Here is a 10,347-nt window from a genome sequence, read left to right as displayed (position 1 = left end):
AATGTCCTCTAAAATTCTTCTAATCGCAACCCTCTGTAACTGTGCTACACATTTCTTTTATTTTCAAACAAACATTTCCCATGTATAGTCTAGTTTTCACTTCTTTAATGTTGACAAATTGATTTAACATCCTAATACGATCACACATACGGCTATTACTTAGGTATGTAAGTGTGTATTTCACCGGGGAAACATGATAAGCATTTTTATACTCTACAGGTGCTGGGGCTCATTCTTTGATATATCGTTCTCATGCTGGGCAGAACACGACCCTTAAATGCAACAACGGCACTTACAGTGGGAGCTACGAAATTGAAACTGTCCGTTGGGGTAGAGGGACATCCGATTTGTTTGTAGGCCAGAAACACCTGTCAGGATGGCAAAAATACGTGGACGAGGAAAAGTACTACATAGATGACATGTTATCACTGATTATCTACGACACTCAGGCTGAAGATTCAGATATCTATGATTTCCACATCAAATACCGTGCTTCGAAAGAAAAAAAAAATGACGTAGGAAGCGTGGAATTGATTGTTGACGGTAAGTCGTTGGTAAAAAGCGTCATTACGCGCATGAAGGAAAATGCTAAATACTATGATTCCGTTCTTGTAATAAATCACGTACTTAACATCGTTGTTAACACCGACTCCAACGAGAGTGCAGATATTTCCCAAAATATATTGATTTGCTCTATTTACTTCTGTAAACTTCTGTGAACTCACTTTAAATTAACGTTATATTAGACCATTTTGTTTGCTGTTTTTAAATTGTAATTACGGTTGACCGACAGCTTACATATTTCCCTGAAATGAAAAATGCACAGTTTTGGCCATATCCCTGATTTAATTGATTATTATTCCTGTTAATACGCACAAAAGTACGGTAGCTTTGCCATGTTCGAAATACATTTTAAAGGGAAATATTGTAATACATTTTTAATACATTTCATGCATAACATCTAAACGATGCAATTATATTTGGTGTGTCGGCACTTATCCATGATTCCAGACCAAAATCATTATGTATTCACCAAGGTTTTGTGTGAATAATTAATCTCACTGAACAGTTTGCCTGATTCTTTCATTCAAGTAAATACGTGGCTGTACAGAAACAACCATGATTTTGTAGTAAAAAATGAATAATTTTTCTGGGGTTTTTTGTTTTGGTTTTTTGGGTTTTTTTTCGTCGAATGAGAATATACTTTACGCTTTTTGGATGAGTATATAGACATTTAGCTCTCACATTGCTGCGCATTTTTTATTAAACTTGTAATGCAATTGTAATACGATATTTATGTATCGTGATTTTCCATGACTGATTTCTGACAACATGCTTACCAACTAATGAAGAGTTCACTACGTCAATTTCTGACTATGACTGTGGCAGTCCAGTCCGATTGTATAACGGTGGACCCACAACTTACATATTTCCCTACCATAGATAGGGATTAGTGATAGTACAGCTCCCATGATGCCATATAGTTTAGTGTATCCTTTGTACTGATAAAAAACGTATATGAAAAATTTAATCTTCATAACGATTTACGGTGGATAATATACTGCGTAGGTATACTGTGACTCTGCACACCTTTACTATTCGACTGGTTGGCTTGTTAGATTCTCTGACAGTATGGAATTGAAGCATATTGTCTTGTGCAATTATTTAAACTTGGTCCGTGGCTGTAATAATAAAAGTCACCCGTTGTTCTCAAATAAGCAGTGGTATCACAAGACACATGTAGCGACGATTGCCACCTTGTTATTCCGGTCAAAGTTCTCGATCTAGGAGATCATATAATGTGTCCGCTCACAAATAGTAATGGCAGACATTTTTATAAGTATTATTCAAATGATATGACTGAGTAGCATTCTCCGCATTGCCATATTATGAGCGAATAAAAAATTCAAGTGTCACCCTTTTAGATCTGACGTTTAGTACGACTGTGAAACCTGGCATTTGGCCGTATTACAAGAAGAGTAATAATGGCGCCATTGTTCGCAAACAAGAAGGGAGGTGATATCACCAAACGATTGTTTTTTTTGCGACTTAGGTTTAGATAAGGGGTCATGCACAGGCAAGGGAATCAGGGCGTGTACTTTACTTTGTATATCCCTAACAAATTTATGTTCAATCGTTCCAGTATAAATTATAGCAAATTATAATGGCGTGCCATCCTTGCCAGTAGTATAAGAAACTTTCATCAGTTGTCATTAGGACAGATGAACGCTTTCCTGTCCAGAGTTACTCTACACTGAAACAGATAGAGCGTACAAACACACTTTGAAATTTGGAGCCAGTTATTTTGTTCAATTGTAGCAATTTTGTTGAGTCCAATCGATTGCATGACAGCCCACCCACTTACATATTTCCCAGATTAAGATACTGCGGCGAGTGAACTTAAAATATTTGCTACATCTCTCATGATTATATGTAGTTTAGAGTATCATTTATATTGACGATAAGCTTATGTTACAAACCCAATCTTCACAACAATTTAAAGTAGCTCATGTGCTGCAAGTATACATTGACACTGCAAACCGTTATATTTGGCTGGTTGGCTCTTCTGTCTATCTAAAGTATGAAAAGGAAGTATAAATTGACAACATAACTAAGGAACATAAGCGCCACTTTTTAAAATTTTGTTTGATTTATTCAATGGTCTCAACTTAACCCCTGGCCGTCATAATGACAGGACCTCAAAGGAGTGATATCACAAGGAACTTGGCAAATATTTGTTTTTGTACGCGACTAATAGGGGGGTTAAACGTGCGTGTTTACTCTGGAGCTGACACTGGATTAAAGTTACACCTGTGTCAGTTGGACGTGTGACCATACAACACCGAACTAACAAAGAACTAAATTAATTCGGTCTCGGAGGAATGGTCCAGGTTCGGTGCTCCGTACTAAACAATGGCCTATTTACATGTGTGATCAGAACGCCGAACTAAACGCCGAACTATATCCTGTTTTCTGCCTGACATAAAAATGTGAAAGAGGCTTCTCACCTTACTATCCAAAGATTTGTGTTGCATTGGTGCTTGTTTCGTTTCGGATATGTATGAAATAGGATTCCCACATTACCATGAAATGGTTTGTTTTACAGTATTGTTTGTTTCGTTTATGATACAGGTATGTGTATGGAATTACATGTATAATATGTATGATAGTGCTTTGTTTTTGTGGAGAAAGCTAATGGACAGACGCAGCCGGACCTATAGTGTTACAAGAGTTGATAGAATGCACCTTTGTTGCTTGCATTTCGAAACCCAAGTGTGGTTTCTCATCAGTCGAAGAATAAATTCTTTCCTCAGTTTGTGTTTGTGCAATTTTTAAGTAAATCCAGTTTTCTTGTTCTGTCAGTACCGACGCAAGTATATCAATGTATATCAATATTGGAACGCATTGTCAATCCATTTGGGGATCAAGTGAGTTTGTTTTTTGTTTATTTACTTCTGTAAATTTTGTTTTGACTAGTGTGTCTTTTAAATTTTTGTTTCTCTTGTAAGCAATGATTGGTGATTCTGGGAATAGATTCCTCAGTGTCTTTTTGTGTCTTTTTCCAGCTCTGCCCAGTGTTTCAAAATATTTCCTTTTGTTTTAACGCATGGGCTGTATGTTGTGCTTAAAATAAATACGATGGTTTCAAACGGGTTCGAACTTACAACGTACGGCACCCAGTCCGTTTGTCCGTTGTTTCTTTTCTTGTCACTGTGCGGTTTGTCAGTGTATTTCGAATACTGTGGTCTATTTCCACTGTTATTTTAGTGATTTTGTTGTTATTGTATTCTCTGTCGAGTAGTTTACTTGTGAAGAATGCTACTTTTTTTAATAAAGTCGTCAGTGTTGTTACAAGTGCGAGCATATCTGAGGATTTTGCCTTTGGTTGCTGTCGAGTGACATAATTCTCCATACATCAAAATTTTCTTCTTCTTGTAAATGTCTTCGCCGAAGGCCATGGTATAAGAACCTTTATTTTACCTTGTATGTCCCTTAACACAATTTCCATTCGAACGTTTCCGTGTAAGTCATGGTATCGTACGATATTATAACACCATGTCTTGCATGCCAGCAGTTTAAGATACTCTCACTAGTGGTCATTTGCTCAGATCAGCGCTTCACTATCAACAGCGAATCTATAATAAAGCGAACAGAGCCTGTACATACATAATACATCATTCGTATTTCACCATGTCTTGACTTTTGCGATATAATAATTTCTTTCAATATTAAGAATGTTGAGAGGATGGCCGCCTTGGCAACTTTTCTTTCGTTCATTCGGCTCCTTGTGCAAAATGAAAGAAAAGCCTATTGGAAAACGTGAAAACCTCTGATCTCATCTTCGGAAACTTAAAGACTCAGTCTGTATACATTTTTTATATTTTTTATTGTTTACATATATGTCTGTATTATATATCTCCGGCAATGACAGCCGTGGAAGAGTTTATGTGTCCACCCAACGCTTTCGTATAAGAACATTTGTAAACTCTGAACTTTAATTTATTTTCCATTTTACAGTACCCCTAATACTTCTCTGCATTCATAATAAATTTACTGAACACATGTAGGCCTTGTGTGAATACACCGAATAGTCATTTACAAAAAACGCATGTCCTAATCTGTGGAATGGCAATTGCTGGGAACACCTTTTAAACGATAAGCTTGCCATAATGTGCATTAACTCGTGACATAGCAATGAACGTAGACATGACAGTAAGGTTGTGCCTTTGTAAACCGTCTTCTTATCAGAATGTAATTATTTCTAGATTTCATATTTTTGAACGTACTTGCGGCCAAACTTGCTGCTCACCTCAAGATATACTTGTACACGAAAGTTTATTCGCATTAAGGCTTATATATTTTAAGTGTTACAAGTACAAACCAAAGCAGACCATCTTCTCGGGGAAAATAGACTGTCATACCAATAGGTTCGGGGATAAATAAATATGCCAAGATAAAGTCGCACAAATCGAGTTTATGTTTTAAGATCAAATTTTGACGTATCTGTTCACAGGTAACGGTCACAATAACAACTTGCTACAGTTCACTTTGGAACCTGAAAGTGCAGCACTCTTTACCATGCAGGTAATCACTTATCACTTAGATTTCTGGATTTCTACTGCTCGCCTCAGAATATCATTTCTTGGTGAAAATTTAGTCACAAATCACACAAACTTGTCACAAGTATAAATTCAAGCTGAATGCAAAGCTAGCTAACATAACATTAGTTTGGAGATTATGATATCGTAGAGAGAAGTCGCAGATATTGAAGCGATAAGGTAGACAATGTATTCATTGCTCTGATAAAGTTTGTGTGCGATGTATGATAGCCAGTATCTGAACTCTACAGCCTCTGGAGGGGTCGCAGTCAGAAAATTGTAACAACTTAGCTCGGTTATTCAACTGCACCTTGTTAAGGGATGTGATTAAACCGAGCGGATTTGACTGTAATCTCTGGTTGATTTGATGCCGTACGTTGTGAGTTCGAATCCCATGGAGAAAGTAATGAATTTAAGAATACCATTTTAATTTATCTATTCATAGATTACGATCGTGTACACAACATGCCACAGTCTGTCGAAGAATTCGATTCAACAACGCTTTCTCACAGAGGTACAACGTCTATTAACATTTCTGGATAAAATATTATCACGGAAAACGTTGAGATCTATAATGAATTACATGTTCCAAAAGTACATTTGGTTCAAGTGCATTTACTTGTCCGAGCATCTTTATGTCTGCAGGTAAAAATATCAAAGTGCACAAACATAGAGAAACATGTTTGCATAAGGATGAATGGATTGCAGGTTGGATAGATGAATGGGGTGACAGATTGATTAAGAGATTGATCAATTTTGATTTCTCGACATTAAACCACACTAAAGTTCTTAAAACATAGTTGAGTGAAACACATAATCGATTGAAAGGAGATTAACAGACATCCATGGAGATATGAATTTACACCCGATGAGAGAGCAAAATTACAAGCAATGACTAGAGTCACAGAATTGCAAAAAATGTAGTCATATCTTTTAGTCTTTTACGGTGAACATATTCTTGAAAAGTCGCAAATAACATCTTCACATCCCTTATTGATAGCTGTCATACTTACATACAAGAACATTTAACATTACACTGTGACTTCTTAACATCTCAAGACATCGTTTTAAATTTGCAGGAAGTTCATCGAACGAAATTTGACCACCTCTCAAAGTACATCATCATAGGTGTCTCCGTAGGGTTTTTTTGTTGCTTGCTACTGCCGTAGTAATTGTGGTGATTCTCAAATGCAAAAAACGGGAAGACTCTGAAATTAAAAGTGACTCTACACAAACGAGTAATGATGTACTTCAAAGATTCGTAAAAGACACTAGCGGACGTGATAGAAGAAATCCAGACAATACGTAAGACAAAAATATTCAATAAAAAATCATTTTCGAGATGACTGACATCACTTTACACAAAATAATAATCTTGTTCTTAATGGTCTTTACGACGAGGCTGGAATTTCTGAACAAAAATTGGTTAAAACTGCATCAGTTGTAACTTCAAAGAATTTTCCGATATTTTTTTGTGTTTTAAAATGCAGTTTCTTGATCTGTCATTGCACTTTAAGTGAACAAATGTGATTGTCAATAGAGACTTTTTATGAAGTGTACTATAAAATCTTATTTTGTAGTGTACTATATTATTGTCGTGAGGATAAACTTTAGATCCAGACAAGCAAATGTATGTGGCCAAATTATATTTCAAGTCGTGCAAATTACATTATATTTAGCTTTGTCATACATTGTATTTCGACATGATGTAGGAAGTCGAATGGAAAAACTTATGTTTCACAAAACAATGAAAACATGATAACAATATAGCTGTGGTTTCAGGAACATCCGACCCTTGACGAATTAAGTGATGACATCGCTATTATGACAACTGGTTTCGAAAATCTTGTGGGCTTACAATTTCTTCTGTGTAACTTTAGATTAAATAGAACAAATCATCGATTCATAATTGCTGTTCAGATGACCATCGTTTATCAATAGACAAAATGCTAATATGGTCAAGATACTGTAATTTAGGGAGCGTTCAGTTATTATGGCCGGCCCATTCTTCTGTTCATCAGTTAAAATCATTGAACCCCCAACCATTGCCAACAAAATTTGATGACCCTCTTAAGATGACAAACATTTAATCCCCACCTTCCTCCCAGCTTGAGTAAGTATTGATCAAATTTTGAAATGATTAGACTGATCATTAGCGATGCAAGATAAATAATATAACTTCACTGAGTTGAAAAGCGATTTTTTCCAAGATCATGCTCTTCTTTCAGAACTTGTATACATTACATACTGTGTCTCTGAAGGTTTAAAAAGTTCTTCATCACTTGTGCTGTTACCGATGTCATGGATTACAACATCATCATCCTCTTCCTCGGCAAAAGCTTTGAGTCTGAATTGTCACTATCACTGTCACTGTCACTATCTGTATTTTGAACAGTTACCAGACAATTTAAAATCTTTCTGTGAGTTGCAATGTTTTTCTTATCTCTCCTAATTACATCACAGGTAACTGCTTTTTCTCCTTTGTTCCCTTTAGTTTGACAGATTATGATGAATTAAGTATTTGTTTAGACTGGCCCCAGTCGCTTGGTTAGGGCTGGAAGACACTGGTTTGTGTGGGCCATCGCGTTCACCCCACCATCTATGCGACAGTCTAATTCTAATGTGACAGTCTGCTGTTCTGTTTTGTTATTTAAATGCCCACAGACTTTGAGCAAGTGTAGTAATTGTTCAGTTCTTGTATATATACTGCACAAATCGTGTACTTCTCAACAGGCATATTGAACCAAAGCCTGCATGGCCATTTCCGCAATGCCTTTTTACCACACATCCTGGTATTTTAGATGTCTACAAGTTGATTGAACATTCTGTAACATTCCATCACGTTTCCATCGGGCCTCATTTCCAAGACAAATTGTGCATTTTCGCATGGATGTATTTTTTCCAAACAAAAATATTGTATTTGAAATTCCTTCACATCACCAAAAATGCCAGGATATAAGGTCGTGAAGGATTCAAACAGCCGATTTACAGGCCTAGGTACCCAACGCTCCTGGGGTAAGGAGACGCCAAGTGAAATCCTTAGTGGAATAGACAATACCACAATGCTACCTGAAGCCGAAGGTACTTTACTATAAAGTATACACACATATTTCATATTTGTTTTCGGTGTTTTGATACAAAAAATTACATTCATGTATTTCTTCCTTATTGCTATTGACAAAAAACAAAGTCGTTGAAACTTTCCATTTATATCCTAGCCTTTGCGTTATTTATCCAGATAGATTTTGTACATTTCTTTCGTAAAAACTGGTCAGATATCAACAATAGTGCTATAAAACAGCACACGAGGAACATTTCAATGCATACCTGGTTTCAGTTTAACTTATACCTTGCACCTAATCATTGCCTTACCTTTTAAAAGGCTGGTAGGAAATGTTCATTGCCCTCAGCGAGCTCAATTTACAAGTAGGCAAGCCAAGGCAACAAGTTCATGAGACAAAAAATAAATACATGTTCTTTTATTCAGATTAACAGCCGAAATGACTTCAGGACTTCAGAGAATAATATCATGCAAAGAATAATTTTCATTTCCCAGGATATTTGTAAACACTAAAACTGCTTTTTGACGGATGGATGCTTATGAGAAGTGAATCTCCCCACTGTGCTGTTTGAAAATACATGAAACCCCCCCCCCCCCCCCGATTTGCCGGTCAATCCCGGCCGAAATAACTGAACACTCCCTAATAATTTAAGCGACTGACAAGATGACAGATAGTTATCAGAGGGCATTGATGGTTAACAAATATGTGGTCTGTCACAATTCACCCTAGTCAGCATATCTAACGTGTTTATGATCTGACTTGACGCGGCCATAGCACGAACTTGCCGCTGCAAGGGTCATAGTCCCAAAGTCATCGATCCACAAGCGAGAAAGAATTGGCACCTAACACAATAATTGCAATCTCTTTCAAAATAGAGTTGAATCGACAGGCTTAAAGATGTCTTGGTTATCTATCATTTGCCAAAGACACACGAGTTGTAACTTTGATGTGTTTGTCAATATTTCTGCTTTGTCTGCGACAACAGCGTTCTGCTGTACTTGATAATCATTCTGATATGCAAAACGTTCTGCTTGTCAACAAAGCCGATAATTACGTTATGTACGACATTATGATTTACAAGTGAATTTCGGTCCAGGCTGGCGTTCAATGTCAAGATAATGATGATACAAGCTGTGTGTAGAACTTTGTGTTTTGGTTAGTTGTACGTCCAACTTGTTATGTTGACGACAAAAGTATGTTTTATAATCAAATGTATGGCTCAAGAAAAGGGACAAGAAAACGACGATAGACAAAAAGCCATTGTTAGTTGACAAATGGTTTGGTTTTGGGGTTTGTTTTTTGTGATGAAGATACAGTTGTTTGAAGTGAGCACGTTCAACGGTAACATAGCTAGGAATACAACTGGCTGTCAAGAACTCGTCCATCGGGCTCACTATTTCCCCTTTAATGTTTGCTTACAACAGTAATTTACTGCAGCTATTTATTTCATGAGGCAAACGACTTTAAACGACCGCATTATTATTATGTACCCAGAAGAACGATCAATTTAAAAAATCAGATAAACACGTAGGCGAGATCGTTCTGCCAGACGCCAGGAAACATGTTCTCGCTGTTCATTACTGAGTTCAAGGAACAACTTCTATATCACCAGTAGGCTTGTGCGTGGCGCACCTAGTTATCAAGTCACCGACGTCATCATGATTGATCATATCAACACAATAATGCTACCCTTTGAACTGTAACCTTCCTGATTGTTTGTAAGTTGACAAGGCATTAGTGGAATCGAGACAGCATGGTTATATTTAACAGATAACACCTTGACAATTCACCATAATCAGATCGGTGTAGATATGACATAAATGGTCCAACCACACTGTACACAAAACTGGCATTCTAGTTCAGGTAGGGGTTTAGTCATTAGGCTTGAATGTATGAATGAAAGAAGCTACATTATGATAATAAGTCAAACCAGTTGTAGTGTAATCGCAAACGTCTTTGTATTCTGTTTTTATGTAAAAAGGAGACCAATAGACCATAAAAAGTGAAAACTTCAAAACGCTGCTCAAGGTAACGTTTCAGGGCGAAACAGTAAGACAATAGTGTTACAAGGATAACTCATAAGCGGGAAGAACGATATTTATGCAAATTGCTCCTGTCAAACTTTCGATCATATACCAGGAATCCACGATCGACAAAGTGCCATCATTTTAGTTGACAGACTTGTC

General features: G+C 36.8%; 1 long non-coding RNA gene across 1 annotated transcript; it reads left to right on the top strand.

The window, feature by feature from the left end:
* Positions 1-426: 426 nt before the first annotated feature.
* Positions 427-5,607, top strand: LOC139147979 (uncharacterized). Its single transcript, XR_011555845.1, has 3 exons — positions 427-543; positions 5,015-5,085; positions 5,545-5,607. It is a non-coding gene; the product is annotated as an uncharacterized lncRNA (long non-coding RNA).
* Positions 5,608-10,347: the final 4,740 nt, after the last annotated feature.

This window comes from Ptychodera flava, chromosome 2, assembly GCF_041260155.1.
Source record: "Ptychodera flava strain L36383 chromosome 2, AS_Pfla_20210202, whole genome shotgun sequence".
NCBI classification, from domain to species: Eukaryota; Metazoa; Hemichordata; class Enteropneusta; family Ptychoderidae; genus Ptychodera; species Ptychodera flava.
Note: the sequence above shows the minus strand (reverse complement) of the source record. Positions and strands in the feature narration are given on the sequence as shown.